Source organism: Scyliorhinus torazame, chromosome 31 (assembly GCF_047496885.1).
Source record: "Scyliorhinus torazame isolate Kashiwa2021f chromosome 31, sScyTor2.1, whole genome shotgun sequence".
Taxonomy (NCBI): domain Eukaryota; kingdom Metazoa; phylum Chordata; class Chondrichthyes; order Carcharhiniformes; family Scyliorhinidae; genus Scyliorhinus; species Scyliorhinus torazame.
The window spans coordinates 17,074,982-17,092,545 of NC_092737.1; the positions used below are offsets into that span (position 1 = coordinate 17,074,982).

The following is a 17,564-nucleotide window of genomic DNA, read 5'->3' on the forward strand; positions in this document are numbered from 1 at the left end:
ACCTCCCCTAGCCCCTCGATTAGATTCCAGTCTTTGACTCACTCCCGGGTATCTGTTATTCTATATATAACCCCGCCGGACGCCTCGATTACATTCCAGTCTGTAGCTCAGTCCCCTCTTACTTTCTATCCGTATAAAACACTGAAATTGCGTATTTTGAGAATCCCGTAGTTATGTTCCGGAATATCTGTACTTCTGTCTTGAATCTCGATAAGACATCTTTCCAATTTATGATCACAGGTTCTCAAACAACCACAAAGTTACCAACAACCAGTCAGAAACCTATCACAACACAGCAGACGACATATCCAGGTAAAGATAGGACTGAGAAAAATAGATTAAACAATGGATTCTAGTGAGTCCCAAAATGTATTTCTCAGTTATTCTCTTTGTCCCTTATTCCTGAATCCATCATTGTTCAGCCTGTGTAACCCTCGATTAGATTCCAGTCTGTAACTCACCCCCGGTTATCAGTTATTCTATATATAACCCACCCCGAACCCCTCGATTAGATTCCTGTCTGTTACTCACTCCCGGGTATCTGTTATTCTATATATAAATCATCCCGAACGCCTCGATTAGATTCCAGTCTGTAACTCACTCCCGGGTATCTGTTATTCTATATATAAACCACCCCGAACCCCTCGATTAGATTCCAGTCTGTAACTCACTCCCGGGTATCTGTTATTCTATATATAAACCTCCCCTAGCCCCTCGATTAGATTCCAGTCTTTGACTCACTCCCGGGTATCTGTTATTCTATATATAACCCCGCCGGACGCCTCGATTACATTCCAGTCTGTAGCTCAGTCCCCTCTTACTTTCTATCCGTATAAAACACTGAAATTGCGTATTTTGAGAATCCCGTAGTTATGTTCCGGAATATCTGTACTTCTGTCTTGAATCTCGATAAGACATCTTTCCAATTTATGATCACAGGTTCTCAAACAACCACAAAGTTACCAACAACCAGTCAGAAACCTATCACAACACAGCAGACGACATATCCAGGTAAAGATAGGACTGAGAAAAATAGATTAAACAATGGATTCTAGTGAGTCCCAAAATGTATTTCTCAGTTATTCTCTTTGTCCCTTATTCCTGAATCCATCATTGTTCAGCCTGTGTAACCCTCGATTAGATTCCAGTCTGTAACTCACCCCCGGTTATCAGTTATTCTATATATAACCCACCCCGAACCCCTCGATTAGATTCCTGTCTGTTACTCACTCCCGGGTATCTGTTATTCTATATATAAACCACCCCGAACCCCTCGATTAGACTCCAGTCTGTAACTCACTCCCGGGTATCTGTTATTCTATATATAAACCACCCCGAACCCCTCGATTAGACTCCAGTCTGTAACTCACACCCGGGTATCTGTTATTCTATATATAAACCACCCCGAACCCCTCGATTAGATTCCAGTCTGTAACTCACTCCCGGGTATCTGTTATTCTATATATAAACCACCCAGAATCCATCGATTAGATTCCATCTGTAACTCACTCTCGGGTATCTGTTATTCTGTATATAAACCATCCTGAACACCTCGATTAGATTCCAGTCCGTGACTCACTCCCGGGTATCTGTTATTCTATATATAAACCATCCCGAACCCCTCGATTAGATTCCAGTCCGTGACTCACTCCTGGGTATCTATTATTCTATATATAAACCATCCCAAACGCCTCGATTAGATTCCAGTCTGTAACTCACTCCCGGGTATCTGTTATTCTATATATAACCCCTCCAGACGCCTCGATTACATTCCAGTCTCCAGCTCAGTCCCCTCTTACTTTCAATCCGTATAAAACACTCAAATTGCGTATTTTGAGAATCTCGTAGCTATATTCCTGAATATCTGTACTTCTGTCTTGAATCTCGATAAGACTTCTTTCCAATTTATGATCACAGGTTCTCAAACAACCACAAAGTTACCAACAACCAGTCAGAAACCTATCACAACACAGCAGACGACATATCCAGGTAAAGACAGGACTGAGAAAAATAGATTAAACAATGGATTCTAGTGAGTCCCAAAATGTATTTCTCAGTTATTCACTTTGTCCCTTATTCCTGAATTCATCATTGTTCACCCTGTGTAACCCTCGATTAGATTCCAGTCTGTAACTCACTCCCGGGTATCTGTTATTCTATATATAAACCACCCTGAACCCCTAGATTAGATTCCAGTCTGTAACTCACTCCCGGGTATCTGTTATTCTATATATAAACCACCCTGAACCCCTCGATTAGATTCCAGACTGTAACTCACTCCCGGGTATCTGTTATTCTGTATATAAACCACACGAACCCCTTGATTAGATTCCAGTCTGTAACTCACTCCCGGGTATCTGTTAATCTATAGAAAAGCACCCCGAACCCCTCGATTAGATTCCAGTCTGTAACTCACTCCCGGGTATCTGTTATTCTATATATAGACCACCCCGAACCCCTCGATTAGATTCCATCTGTAACTCACTCCCGGGTATGTGTTATTCTATACATAAAACATCCTCAATCGACTCGATTAGATTCCAGTCTGTAACTCACCCCCGGGTATCTGTTATTCTATATATAACCCGCCCCAAACCCCTCGATTAGATTCCAGTGTGTAACTCACACCCGGGTATCTTTTATTCTATACATAAACCACCTGAACCCCTCGATGAGATTCCAGTCAGTAACTCACTCCCGGGTATCTGTTATTTTATATATAAACCATCCCAAACGCCACGATTAGACTCCAGTCTGTAACTCACTCCCGGGTATTTGTTATTCTATATACAAACCACCGTGAACCCCTCGATTAGATTCCAGTCTGTAACACACTCCCGGGTATCTGTTATTCTATATATAACCCGCCCCAAACCCCTCGATGAGATTCCAGTCTGTAACTCACTCCCGGGTATCTGTTATTCTATATATAAACCATCCCGAACCACTCGATTAGATTCCAGTCTGTAACTCACTCCCGGGTATCTGTTATTCTATATATAAACCACCCAAACTCCTCGATTAGATTCCAGTCTGTAACTCACTCCCTGGTGTCTGTTATTCTATATATAAACCAACCGAAACCACTCGATTAGATTCCACCGTAACTCACAACCGGGTATCTGTTATTCTATATATAAAACACCCTGAATCCCCTCGATTAGATTCCAGTCTGTAACTCACTCCCGGGTTACTGTTATTCTATATATAAACCACCCCGAACCCCTCGATTAGATTCCATCTGTAACTCACTCCCGGGTATCTGTTATTTTATATATAAAACACCCTGAATTGACTCGATTAGATTCCAGACTGTAACTCACCCCCGGGTATCTGTTATTCTATATATAACCCGCCCCAAACCCCTCGATTAGATTCCAGTGTGTAACTCACACCCGGGTATCTGTTATTCTATATATAAACCACCCGAACCCCTCGATTAGATTCCGGTCTGTAACTCACTCTCGGGTATCTGTTATTCTATATATAAACAACCCAAACTCCTCGATTAGATTCCAGTCTATAACTCACTCCCGGGTATCTGTTATTGTATATATAAACCACCCCACACCCCTCGATTAGATTCAGGTCTTTAACTCACTCCCGGGTATCTGTTATTCTATATATAACCCCTCCGGACGCCTCGATTACATTCCAGTCTGTAGCTCAGTCCCCTCTTACTTTCAATCCGTATAAAACACTCAAATTGCGTATTTTGAGAATCCCGTAGTTATGGTCCTGAATATCTGTACTTCTGTCTTGAATCTCGATAAGACTTCTTTCCAATTTATGATCACAGGTTCTCAAACAACCACAAAGTTACCAACAACCAGTCAGAAACCCATCACAACACAGCAGACGACATATCCAGGTAAAGACAGGACTGAGAAAAATAGATTAAACAATGGATTCTAGTGAGTCCCAAAATGTATTTCTCAGTTATTCACTTTGTCCCTTATTCCTGAATTCATCATTGTTCACCCTGCGTAACCCTCGATTAGATTCCAGTCTGTAACTCACTCCCGGGTATCTGTTATTCTATATATAAACCACCCAGAACCCCTCGATTAGATTCCAGTGTGTAACTCACTCCCGGGTATCTGTTATTCTATATATAAACCACCCTGAACCCCTCGATTAGATTCCAGTCTGTAACTCACTCCCGGGTATCTGTTAATCTATAGAAAAGCACCCCGAACCCCTCGATTAGATTCCAGTCTGTAACTCACTCCCGGGTATCTGTTATTCTATATATAGACCACCCCGAACCCCTCGATTAGATTCCATCTGTAACTCACTCCCGGGTATGTGTTATTCTATACATAAAACATCCTCAATCGACTCGATTAGATTCCAGTCTGTAACTCACCCCCGGGTATCTGTTATTCTATATATAACCCGCCCCAAACCCCTCGATTAGATTCCAGTGTGTAACTCACACCCGGGTATCTTTTATTCTATACATAAACCACCTGAACCCCTCGATGAGATTCCAGTCAGTAACTCACTCCCGGGTATCTGTTATTTTATATATAAACCATCCCAAACGCCACGATTAGACTCCAGTCTGTAACTCACTCCCGGGTATTTGTTATTCTATATACAAACCACCGTGAACCCCTCGATTAGATTCCAGTCTGTAACACACTCCCGGGTATCTGTTATTCTATATATAACCCGCCCCAAACCCCTCGATGAGATTCCAGTCTGTAACTCACTCCCGGGTATCTGTTATTCTATATATAAACCATCCCGAACCACTCGATTAGATTCCAGTCTGTAACTCACTCCCGGGTATCTGTTATTCTATATATAAACCACCCAAACTCCTCGATTAGATTCCAGTCTGTAACTCACTCCCTGGTGTCTGTTATTCTATATATAAACCAACCGAAACCACTCGATTAGATTCCACCGTAACTCACAACCGGGTATCTGTTATTCTATATATAAAACACCCTGAATCCCCTCGATTAGATTCCAGTCTGTAACTCACTCCCGGGTTACTGTTATTCTATATATAAACCACCCCGAACCCCTCGATTAGATTCCATCTGTAACTCACTCCCGGGTATCTGTTATTTTATATATAAAACACCCTGAATTGACTCGATTAGATTCCAGACTGTAACTCACCCCCGGGTATCTGTTATTCTATATATAACCCGCCCCAAACCCCTCGATTAGATTCCAGTGTGTAACTCACACCCGGGTATCTGTTATTCTATATATAAACCACCCGAACCCCTCGATTAGATTCCGGTCTGTAACTCACTCTCGGGTATCTGTTATTCTATATATAAACAACCCAAACTCCTCGATTAGATTCCAGTCTATAACTCACTCCCGGGTATCTGTTATTGTATATATAAACCACCCCACACCCCTCGATTAGATTCAGGTCTTTAACTCACTCCCGGGTATCTGTTATTCTATATATAACCCCTCCGGACGCCTCGATTACATTCCAGTCTGTAGCTCAGTCCCCTCTTACTTTCAATCCGTATAAAACACTCAAATTGCGTATTTTGAGAATCCCGTAGTTATGGTCCTGAATATCTGTACTTCTGTCTTGAATCTCGATAAGACTTCTTTCCAATTTATGATCACAGGTTCTCAAACAACCACAAAGTTACCAACAACCAGTCAGAAACCCATCACAACACAGCAGACGACATATCCAGGTAAAGACAGGACTGAGAAAAATAGATTAAACAATGGATTCTAGTGAGTCCCAAAATGTATTTCTCAGTTATTCACTTTGTCCCTTATTCCTGAATTCATCATTGTTCACCCTGCGTAACCCTCGATTAGATTCCAGTCTGTAACTCACTCCCGGGTATCTGTTATTCTATATATAAACCACCCAGAACCCCTCGATTAGATTCCAGTGTGTAACTCACTCCCGGGTATCTGTTATTCTATATATAAACCACCCTGAACCCCTCGATTAGATTCCAGTCTGTAACTCACTCCCGGGTATCTGTTATTCTATATATAAACCTCCCCTAGCCCCTCGATTAGATTCCAGTCTTTGACTCACTCCCGGGTATCTGTTATTCTATATATAAACCAACCCGAATCCCTCGATGAGATTCCAGTCTGTATCTCACTCACGGGTGTCTGTTATTCTATATATAAATCATCCCGAACGCCTCGATTAGATTCCAGTCTGTAACTCACTCCCAGGTATCTGTTATTCTATATATAAACCACCCTGAACCCCTCGATTAGATTCCAGTCTGTAACTCACTCCCGGGTATCTGTTATTCTATATATAAACCTCCCCTAGCCCCTCGATTAGATTCCAGTCTTTGACTCACTCCCGGGTATCTGTTATTCTATATATAAACCAACCCGAATCCCTCGATGAGATTCCAGTCTGTATCTCACTCACGGGTGTCTGTTATTCTATATATAAATCATCCCGAACGCCTCGATTAGATTCCAGTCTGTAACTCACTCCCAGGTATCTGTTATTCTATATATAAACCACCCCGAACCCCTCGATTAGATTCCAGTCTGTAACTCACTCCCGGGTATCTGTTATTCTATATATAAACCTCCCCTAGCCCCTCGATTAGATTCCAGTCTTTGACTCACTCCCGGGTATCTGTTATTCTATATATAACCCCGCCGGACGCCTCGATTACATTCCAGTCTGTAGCTCAGTCCCCTCTTACTTTCTATCCGTATAAAACACTGAAATTGCGTATTTTGAGAATCTAGTAGTTATGTTCCTGAATATCTGTACTTCTGTCTTGAATCTCGATAAGACATCTTTCCAATTTATGATCACAGGTTCTCAAACAACCACAAAGTTACCAACAACCAGTCAGAAACCTATCACAACACAGCAGACGACATATCCAGGTAAAGATAGGACTGAGAAAAATAGATTAAACAATGGATTCCAGTGAGTCCCAAAATGTATTTCTCAGTTATTCACTTTGTCCCTTATTCCTGAATTCATCAATGTTCAGCCTGTGTAACCCTCGATTAGATTCCAGTCTGTAACTCACTCCCGGGTATCTGTTATTCTATATATAACCCACCCCGAACCCCTCGATTAGATTCCTGTCTGTTACTCACTCCCGGGTATCTGTTATTCTATATATAAACCACCCCAAAACCCTCGATTAGATTCCAGTCTGTAACTCACCCCCGGGTATCAGTTATTCTATATATAACCCACCCCGAACCCCTCGATTAGATTCCTGTCTGTTACTCACTCCCGGGTATCTGTTATTCTATATATAAACCACCCCGAACCCCTCGATTAGACTCCAGTCTGTAACTCACTCCCGGGTATCTGTTATTCTATATATAAACCACCCCGAACCCCTCGATTAGACTCCAGTCTGTAACTCACACCCGGGAATCTGTTATTCTATATATAAACCACCCCGAACCCCTCGATTAGATTCCAGTCTGTAACTCACTCCCGGGTATCTGTTATTCTATATATAAACCACCCAGAATCCATCGATTAGATTCCATCTGTAACTCACTCTCGGGTATCTGTTATTCTGTATATAAACCATCCTGAACACCTCGATTAGATTCCAGTCCGTGACTCACTCCCGGGTATCTGTTATTCTATATATAAACCATCCCGAACCCCTCGATTAGATTCCAGTCCGTGACTCACTCCCGGGTATCTATTATTCTATATATAAACCATCCCAAACGCCTCGATTAGATTCCAGTCTGTAACTCACTCCCGGGTATCTGTTATTCTATATATAACCCCTCCGGACGCCTCGATTACATTCCAGTCTGTAGCTCAGTCCCCTCTTACTTTCAATCCGTATAAAACACTCAAATTGCGTATTTTGAGAATCCCGTAGTTATGGTCCTGAATATCTGTACTTCTGTCTTGAATCTCGATAAGACTTCTTTCCAATTTATGATCACAGGTTCTCAAACAACCACAAAGTTACCAACAACCAGTCAGAAACCTATCACAACACAGCAGACGACATATCCAGGTAAAGACAGGACTGAGAAAAATAGATTAAACAATGGATTCTAGTGAGTCCCAAAATGTATTTCTCAGTTATTCACTTTGTCCCTTATTCCTGAATTCATCATTGTTCACCCTGTGTAACCCTCGATTAGATTCCAGTCTGTAACTCACTCCCGGGTATCTGTTATTCTATATATAAACCACCCTGAACCCCTCGATTAGATTCCAGACTGTAACTCACTCCCGGGTATCTGTTATTCTATATATAAACCACCCTGAACCCCTCGATTAGATTCCAGTCTGTAACTCACTCCCGGGTATCTGTTATTCTGTATATAAACCACACGAACCCCTTGATTAGATTCCAGTCTGTAACTCACTCCCGGGTATCTGTTAATCTATAGAAAAGCACCCCGAACCCCTCGATTAGATTCCAGTCTGTAACTCACTCCCGGGTATCTGTTATTCTATATATAGACCACCCCGAACCCCTCGATTAGATTCCATCTGTAACTCACTCCCGGGTATGTGTTATTCTATACATAAAACATCCTCAATCAACTCGATTAGATTCCAGTCTGTAACTCACCCCCGGGTATCTGTTATTCTATATATAACCCGCCCCAAACCCCTCGATTAGATTCCAGTCTGTAACTCACACCCGGGTATCTTTTATTCTATACATAAACCACCTGAACCCCTCGATGAGATTCCAGTCTGTAACTCACTCCCGGGTATCTGTTATTTTATATATAAACCATCCCAAACACCACGATTAGATTCCAGTCAGTAACTCACTCCCGGGTATCTGTTATTTTATATATAAACCATCCCAAACGCCACGATTAGACTCCAGTCTGTAACTCACTCCCGGGTATTTGTTATTCTATATACAAACCACCGTGAACCCCTCGATTAGATTCCAGTCTGTAACACACTCCCGGGTATCTGTTATTCTATATATAACCCCTCCGGACGCCTCGATTACATTCCAGTCTGTAGCTCACTCCCGGGTATCTGTTATTCTATATATAAACCATCCCAAACGCCTCGATTAGATTCCAGTCTGTGACTCACTACCGGGTATCTGTTATTCTCTATATAAACCACCCTGAACCCCTCGATTAGATTCCAGTCAGTAACTCACTCCCGGGTATCTGTTATGCTAGAGAAAACCACCCCGAACCCCTCGATTAGATTCCATCTGTAACTCACTCCCGGGTATCTGTTATTCTATATATAAAATACCCTGAATCGACTGGATTAGATTCCAGTCTGTAACTCACTCCCGGGTATCTGTTATTCTATATATAACCCGCCCCAAACCCCTCGATTAGATTCCAGTCTGTAACTCACTCCCTGGTGTCTGTTATTCTATATATAAACCACCCGAAACCACTCGATTAGATTCCACCGTAACTCACAACCGAGTATCTGTTATTCTATATATAAAACACCCTGAATCCCCTCGATTAGATTCCAGTCTGTAACTCACTCCCGGGTTACTGTTATTCTATATATAAACCACCCCGAACCCCTCGATTAGATTCCGTCTGTAAGTCACTCCCGGGTATCTGTTATTTTATATTTAAAACACCCTGAATTGACTCGATTAGATTCCAGACTGCAACTCACCCCCGGGTATCTGTTATTCTATATATAACCCACCTCAAACCCCTCGATTAGATTCCAGTGTGTAACTCACACCCGGGTATCTGTTATTCTATATATAAACCACCCAGAACCCCTCGATTAGATTCCGGTCTGTAACTCACTCTCAGGTATCTGTTATTCTATATATAAACAACCCAAACTCCTCGATTAGATTCCAGTCTGTAACTCACTCCCGGGTATCTGTTATTGTATATATAAACCACCCCACACCCCTCGATTAGATTCCGGTCTTTAACTCACTCCCGGGTATCTGTTATTCTATATATAAACCACCCAGAACCCCTCGATTAGATTCCAGTCTGTATCTCACTCCCGGGTGTCTGTTAATCTATATATAAACCATCCCGAACCCCTCGATTAGATTCCTGTCTGTGACTCACTCCCGGGTATCTGTTATTCTCTATATAAACCACCCTGAACGCCTCGATTAGATTCCAGTCTGTGACTCACTACCGGGTATCTGTTATTCTCTATATAAACCACCCTGAACCCCTCGATTAGATTCCAGTCTGTAACTCACTCCCGGGTATCTGTTATTCTATATATAAGCCATCCCAAACGCTTCGATTAGATTCCAGTCTATAACTCACTCCCGGGTATCTGTTATTCGATATATAAACCACGCTGAACCCCTCGATTAGATTCCAGTCTGGAACTCACGCCCGAGTATCTGGTATTCTATATAGAAACCACCTGAACCCCTCGATTAGATTCCATCTGTAACTCACTCCCGGGTATGTGTTATTCTATACATAAAACATCCTCAATCGACTCGATTAGATTCCAGTCTGTAACTCACCCCCGGGTATCTGTTATTCTATATATAACCCGCCCCAAACCCCTCGATTAGATTCCAGTCTGTAACTCACACCCGGGTATCTTTTATTCTATACATAAACCACCTGAACCCCTCGATGAGATTCCAGTCTGTAACTCACTCCCGGGTATCTGTTATTTTATATATAAACCATCCCAAACACCACGATTAGATTCCAGTCAGTAACTCACTCCCGGGTATCTGTTATTTTATATATAAACCATCCCAAACGCCACGATTAGACTCCAGTCTGTAACTCACTCCCGGGTATTTGTTATTCTATATACAAACCACCGTGAACCCCTCGATTAGATTCCAGTCTGTAACACACTCCCGGGTATCTGTTATTCTATATATAACCCCTCCGGACGCCTCGATTACATTCCAGTCTGTAGCTCACTCCCGGGTATCTGTTATTCTATATATAAACCATCCCAAACGCCTCGATTAGATTCCAGTCTGTGACTCACTACCGGGTATCTGTTATTCTCTATATAAACCACCCTGAACCCCTCGATTAGATTCCAGTCAGTAACTCACTCCCGGGTATCTGTTATGCTAGAGAAAACCACCCCGAACCCCTCGATTAGATTCCATCTGTAACTCACTCCCGGGTATCTGTTATTCTATATATAAAATACCCTGAATCGACTGGATTAGATTCCAGTCTGTAACTCACTCCCGGGTATCTGTTATTCTATATATAACCCGCCCCAAACCCCTCGATTAGATTCCAGTCTGTAACTCACTCCCTGGTGTCTGTTATTCTATATATAAACCACCCGAAACCACTCGATTAGATTCCACCGTAACTCACAACCGAGTATCTGTTATTCTATATATAAAACACCCTGAATCCCCTCGATTAGATTCCAGTCTGTAACTCACTCCCGGGTTACTGTTATTCTATATATAAACCACCCCGAACCCCTCGATTAGATTCCGTCTGTAAGTCACTCCCGGGTATCTGTTATTTTATATTTAAAACACCCTGAATTGACTCGATTAGATTCCAGACTGCAACTCACCCCCGGGTATCTGTTATTCTATATATAACCCACCTCAAACCCCTCGATTAGATTCCAGTGTGTAACTCACACCCGGGTATCTGTTATTCTATATATAAACCACCCAGAACCCCTCGATTAGATTCCGGTCTGTAACTCACTCTCAGGTATCTGTTATTCTACATATAAACAACCCAAACTCCTCGATTAGATTCCAGTCTGTAACTCACTCCCGGGTATCTGTTATTGTATATATAAACCACCCCACACCCCTCGATTAGATTCCGGTCTTTAACTCACTCCCGGGTATCTGTTATTCTATATATAAACCACCCAGAACCCCTCGATTAGATTCCAGTCTGTATCTCACTCCCGGGTGTCTGTTAATCTATATATAAACCATCCCGAACCCCTCGATTAGATTCCTGTCTGTGACTCACTCCCGGGTATCTGTTATTCTCTATATAAACCACCCTGAACGCCTCGATTAGATTCCAGTCTGTGACTCACTACCAGGTATCTGTTATTCTCTATATAAACCACCCTGAACCCCTCGATTAGATTCCAGTCTGTAACTCACTCCCGGGTATCTGTTATTCTATATATAAGCCATCCCAAACGCTTCGATTAGATTCCAGTCTATAACTCACTCCCGGGTATCTGTTATTCGATATATAAACCACGCTGAACCCCTCGATTAGATTCCAGTCTGGAACTCACGCCCGAGTATCTGGTATTCTATATAGAAACCACCTGAACCCCTCGATTAGATTCCAGTCTGTAACTCACTCCCGGGTATCTGTTATTCTATATATAAACCACCCCGTACCCCTCGATCAGATTCCGGTCTTTAACTCACTCCCGGGGATCTGTTATTCTATATATAAATCACGCTGAACCCCTCGATTAGATTCCAGATGCATCTCACTCCCGGGTATCTGTTATTCTGTATATAATCCACCCCGAACCCCTCGATTAGATTCCAGTTTGTAACTCACTCCCGGGTATCTGTTATTCTGTATATAATCCACCCCGAACCCCTCGATTAGATTCCAGTTTGTAACTCACTCCCGGGTATCTGTTATTCTGTATATAATCCACCCCGAACCCCTCGATTAGATTCCAGTTTGTAACTCACTCCCGGGTATCTGTTATTCTATATATAAACCTCCCCGAACCGCTCGATTAGATTCCAGTCCGTGACTCACTCCCGGGTATCTATTATCTATATATAAACCATCCCAAACGCCTCGATTAGATTCCAGTCTGTAACTCACTCCCGGGTATCTGTTATTCTATATATAACCCCTCTGGACGCCTCGATTACATTCCAGTCTGTAGCTCAGTCCCCTCTTACTTTCAATCCGTATAAAACACTCAAATTGCGTCTTTTAGAATCCCGTAGTTATGGTCCTGAATATCTGTACTTCTGTCTTGAATCTCGATAAGACTTCTTTCCAATTTATGATCACAGGTTCTCAAACAACCACAAAGTTACCAACAACCAGTCAGAAACCTATCACAACACAGCAGACGACATATCCAGGTAAAGACAGGACTGAGAAAAATAGATTAAACAATGGATTCCAGTGAGTCCCAAAATGTATTTCTCAGTTATTCACTTTGTCCCTTATTCCTGAATTCATCATTGTTCACCCTGTGTGACCCTCGATTAGATTCCAGTCTGTAACTCACTCCCGGGTATCTGTTATTCTATATATAAACCACCCCGAACCCCTCGATTAGATTCCAGTCTGTAACTCACTCCCGGATATCTGTTATTCTATATATAAACCACCCTGAACCCCTCGATTAGATTCCAGTCTGTAACTCACTCCCGGGTATCTGTTAATCTATAGAAAAGCACCCCGAACCCCTCGATTAGATTCCAGTCTGTAACTCACTCCCGGGTATCTGTTATTCTATATATAGACCACCCCGAACCCCTCGATTAGATTCCATCTGTAACTCACTCCCGGGTATGTGTTATTCTATACATAAAACATCCTGAATCGACTCGATTAGATTCCAGTCTGTTACTCACCCCCGGGTATCTGTTATTCTATATATAACCCGCCCCAAACCCCTCGATTAGATTCCAGTCTGTAACTCACTCCCGGGTATCTGTCATTCTGTATATAAAACACACGAACCCCTCGATTAGATTCCAGTCTGGAACTCACTCCCGGGTATCTGTTATTCTGTATATAAACCACACGAACCCCTCGATTAGATTCCAGTCTGTAACTCACTCCCGGGTATCTGTTATTCTGTATATAAACCACACGAACCCCTTGATTAGATTCCAGTCAGTAACTCACTCCCGGGTATCTGTTATGGTATAGAAAACCACCCCGAACCCCTCGATTAGATTCCATCTGTAACTCACTCCCGGGTATCTGTTATTCTATATATAAAATACCCTGAATCGATTGGATTAGATTCCAGTCTGTAACTCACTCCCGGGTATCTGTTATTCTATATATAACCCGCCCCAAACCCCTCGATTAGATTCCAGTCTGTAACTCACTCCCGGGTATCTGTTATTTTATATATAAAACACCCTGAATTGACTCGATTAGATTCCAGTCTGTAACTCACTCCCGGGTATCTGTTATTCTATATATAAACCATCCCGAACCCCTCGATTAGATTCCAGTCTGTAACTCACTCCCGGGTATCTGTTATTCTATATATAAACCACCCCGTACCCCTCGATCAGATTCCGGTCTTTAACTCACTCCCGGGGATCTGTTATTCTATATATAAATCACGCTGAACCCCTCGATTAGATTCCAGACTGCATCTCACTCCCGGGTATCTGTTATTCTGTATATAATCCACCCCGAACCCCTCGATTAGATTCCAGTTTGTAACTCACTCCCGGGTATCTGTTATTCTGTATATAATCCACCCCGAACCCCTCGATTAGATTCCAGTTTGTAACTCACTCCCGGGTATCTGTTATTCTGTATATAATCCACCCCGAACCCCTCGATTAGATTCCAGTTTGTAACTCACTCCCGGGTATCTGTTATTCTATATATAAACCTCCCCGAACCGCTCGATTAGATTCCAGTCCGTGACTCACTCCCGGGTATCTATTATCTATATATAAACCATCCCAAACGCCTCGATTAGATTCCAGTCTGTAACTCACTCCCGGGTATCTGTTATTCTATATATAACCCCTCTGGACGCCTCGATTACATTCCAGTCTGTAGCTCAGTCCCCTCTTACTTTCAATCCGTATAAAACACTCAAATTGCGTCTTTTAGAATCCCGTAGTTATGGTCCTGAATATCTGTACTTCTGTCTTGAATCTCGATAAGACTTCTTTCCAATTTATGATCACAGGTTCTCAAACAACCACAAAGTTACCAACAACCAGTCAGAAACCTATCACAACACAGCAGACGACATATCCAGGTAAAGACAGGACTGAGAAAAATAGATTAAACAATGGATTCCAGTGAGTCCCAAAATGTATTTCTCAGTTATTCACTTTGTCCCTTATTCCTGAATTCATCATTGTTCACCCTGTGTGACCCTCGATTAGATTCCAGTCTGTAACTCACTCCCGGGTATCTGTTATTCTATATATAAACCACCCTGAACCCCTCGATTAGATTCCAGTCTGTAACTCACTCCCGGGTATCTGTTAATCTATAGAAAAGCACCCCGAACCCCTCGATTAGATTCCAGTCTGTAACTCACTCCCGGGTATCTGTTATTCTATATATAGACCACCCCGAACCCCTCGATTAGATTCCATCTGTAACTCACTCCCGGGTATGTGTTATTCTATACATAAAACATCCTGAATCGACTCGATTAGATTCCAGTCTGTTACTCACCCCCGGGTATCTGTTATTCTATATATAACCCGCCCCAAACCCCTCGATTAGATTCCAGTCTGTAACTCACTCCCGGGTATCTGTCATTCTGTATATAAACCACACGAACCCCTCGATTAGATTCCAGTCTGGAACTCACTCCCGGGTATCTGTTATTCTGTATATAAACCACACGAACCCCTCGATTAGATTCCAGTCTGTAACTCACTCCCGGGGATCTGTTATTCTATATATAAACCTCCCCGAACCCCTCGATTAGATTCCAGTCTGTAACTCACTCTCGGGTATCTGTTATTCTATATATAAACCACCCCGAACCCCTCGATTAGATTCCAGTCTGTAACCCACTCCCGGGTATCTGTTATTCTGTATATAAACCACACGAACCCCTTGATTAGATTCCAGTCAGTAACTCACTCCCGGGTATCTGTTATGGTATAGAAAACCACCCCGAACCCCTCGATTAGATTCCATCTGTAACTCACTCCCGGGTATCTGTTATTCTATATATAAAATACCCTGAATCGATTGGATTAGATTCCAGTCTGTAACTCACTCCCGGGTATCTGTTATTCTATATATAACCCGCCCCAAACCCCTCGATTAGATTCCAGTCTGTAACTCACTCCCGGGTATCTGTTATTTTATATATAAAACACCCTGAATTGACTCGATTAGATTCCAGTCTGTAACTCACTCCCGGGTATCTGTTATTCTATATATAAACCATCCCGAACCCCTCGATTAGATTCCAGTCTGTAACTCACTCCCGGGTATCTGTTATTCTATATATAAACCACCCCGTACCCCTCGATCAGATTCCGGTCTTTAACTCACTCCCGGGGATCTGTTATTCTATATATAAATCACGCTGAACCCCTCGATTAGATTCCAGACTGCATCTCACTCCCGGGTATCTGTTATTCTGTATATAATCCACCCCGAACCCCTCGATTAGATTCCAGTTTGTAACTCACTCCCGGGTATCTGTTATTCTGTATATAATCCACCCCGAACCCCTCGATTAGATTCCAGTTTGTAACTCACTCCCGGGTATCTGTTATTCTGTATATAATCCACCCCGAACCCCTCGATTAGATTCCAGTTTGTAACTCACTCCCGGGTATCTGTTATTCTATATATAAACCTCCCCGAACCGCTCGATTAGATTCCAGTCCGTGACTCACTCCCGGGTATCTATTATCTATATATAAACCATCCCAAACGCCTCGATTAGATTCCAGTCTGTAACTCACTCCCGGGTATCTGTTATTCTATATATAACCCCTCTGGACGCCTCGATTACATTCCAGTCTGTAGCTCAGTCCCCTCTTACTTTCAATCCGTATAAAACACTCAAATTGCGTCTTTTAGAATCCCGTAGTTATGGTCCTGAATATCTGTACTTCTGTCTTGAATCTCGATAAGACTTCTTTCCAATTTATGATCACAGGTTCTCAAACAACCACAAAGTTACCAACAACCAGTCAGAAACCTATCACAACACAGCAGACGACATATCCAGGTAAAGACAGGACTGAGAAAAATAGATTAAACAATGGATTCCAGTGAGTCCCAAAATGTATTTCTCAGTTATTCACTTTGTCCCTTATTCCTGAATTCATCATTGTTCACCCTGTGTGACCCTCGATTAGATTCCAGTCTGTAACTCACTCCCGGGTATCTGTTATTCTATATATAAACCACCCTGAACCCCTCGATTAGATTCCAGTCTGTAACTCACTCCCGGGTATCTGTTAATCTATAGAAAAGCACCCCGAACCCCTCGATTAGATTCCAGTCTGTAACTCACTCCCGGGTATCTGTTATTCTATATATAGACCACCCCGAACCCCTCGATTAGATTCCATCTGTAACTCACTCCCGGGTATGTGTTATTCTATACATAAAACATCCTGAATCGACTCGATTAGATTCCAGTCTGTTACTCACCCCCGGGTATCTGTTATTCTATATATAACCCGCCCCAAACCCCTCGATTAGATTCCAGTCTGTAACTCACTCCCGGGTATCTGTCATTCTGTATATAAACCACACGAACCCCTCGATTAGATTCCAGTCTGGAACTCACTCCCGGGTATCTGTTATTCTGTATATAAACCACACGAACCCCTCGATTAGATTCCAGTCTGTAACTCACTCCCGGGTATCTGTTATTCTGTATGTAAACCACACGAACCCCTTGATTAGATTCCAGTCAGTAACTCACTCCCGGGTAT

General features: G+C 42.4%; 1 long non-coding RNA gene across 1 annotated transcript; it reads left to right on the plus strand.

Moving 5' to 3' along the window:
* Positions 1-3,843: 3,843 nt before the first annotated feature.
* LOC140404644 (uncharacterized) lies at positions 3,844-6,869 on the plus strand. The gene is made up of 3 exons (XR_011938545.1): positions 3,844-3,871; positions 5,613-5,684; positions 6,802-6,869. It is a non-coding gene; the product is annotated as an uncharacterized lncRNA (long non-coding RNA).
* Positions 6,870-17,564: the final 10,695 nt, after the last annotated feature.